Source organism: Rhinoraja longicauda, chromosome 19 (genome assembly GCF_053455715.1).
Source record: "Rhinoraja longicauda isolate Sanriku21f chromosome 19, sRhiLon1.1, whole genome shotgun sequence".
In the NCBI taxonomy this organism is placed as follows: Eukaryota; Metazoa; Chordata; class Chondrichthyes; order Rajiformes; family Arhynchobatidae; genus Rhinoraja; species Rhinoraja longicauda.
In genome coordinates this window covers 12,206,798-12,207,605 of record NC_135971.1, presented here as the reverse complement: position 1 = coordinate 12,207,605, position 808 = coordinate 12,206,798, and positions in this window count along the sequence as shown.

The window sequence follows — 808 nt, the reverse complement described above, 5'->3', positions numbered from 1 at the left end:
TGCCCTGGCAAAGACGAGCAATGCTTTTTTGGGAACGGGACGGCTGGTAAGTAAGAACCAATTTGAGATGCACGCCTCTAGCTTAGCTTGGTTTAGAGATACAGCGCGGAAACATTCCCCCACCACCCTTTGTGTGAAAAGGTTACCCCGCCGATTCCTATTAAATCTCTTCCCCTTCACCTTAAACCTATGTTCTCTGGTCCTCGGTTTCCCTACTCTGGGCAAGAGACTGTGCATCTACCCGATCTATTCCTCTCATTATTTTATACACCTCTATAAGATCACCCCTCATCCTCCTGCGCTCCAAGGAATGGAGACCCAGTCTACTCAACCTGTCCCTGTAGCTCACACCCTCTAGTCCTGGCAAAGACGTAAAGACTGTACAATTCTGTGAATCAATAACTGATTTACTCATAGACACGTGAAAACTCAGTGGAATTCACACAGAGCGCGGCGGGTATATGGAACAAGCTGCCAGAGGAGGTTGTTGAGGCAGGGAATTTCCCAACGTTTAAGAAACAGTTAGACAGGTACATGGATAGGACAAGTTTGGGTGGTGGTGGGGGGGGGGGGGGGGGGGGGGATATAGACCAAGCGCAGGCAGGTGGGACGTGTCGCTGGGACATGTTGGCCGGGTGGGCAAGTTGGGCCGAAGGGGCTGTGTCCACGCTGTATCACTCTAAAATGGTACATGAACCATGAACACAGAAATTATTTAACTGTCCATTCTGTTTCTCCAGCTGGTGTAACGGTTTACAGCGCTGGATGTATTCCTCCTGCTGTTTGTGTTCAACAGGATGAGTCTGGA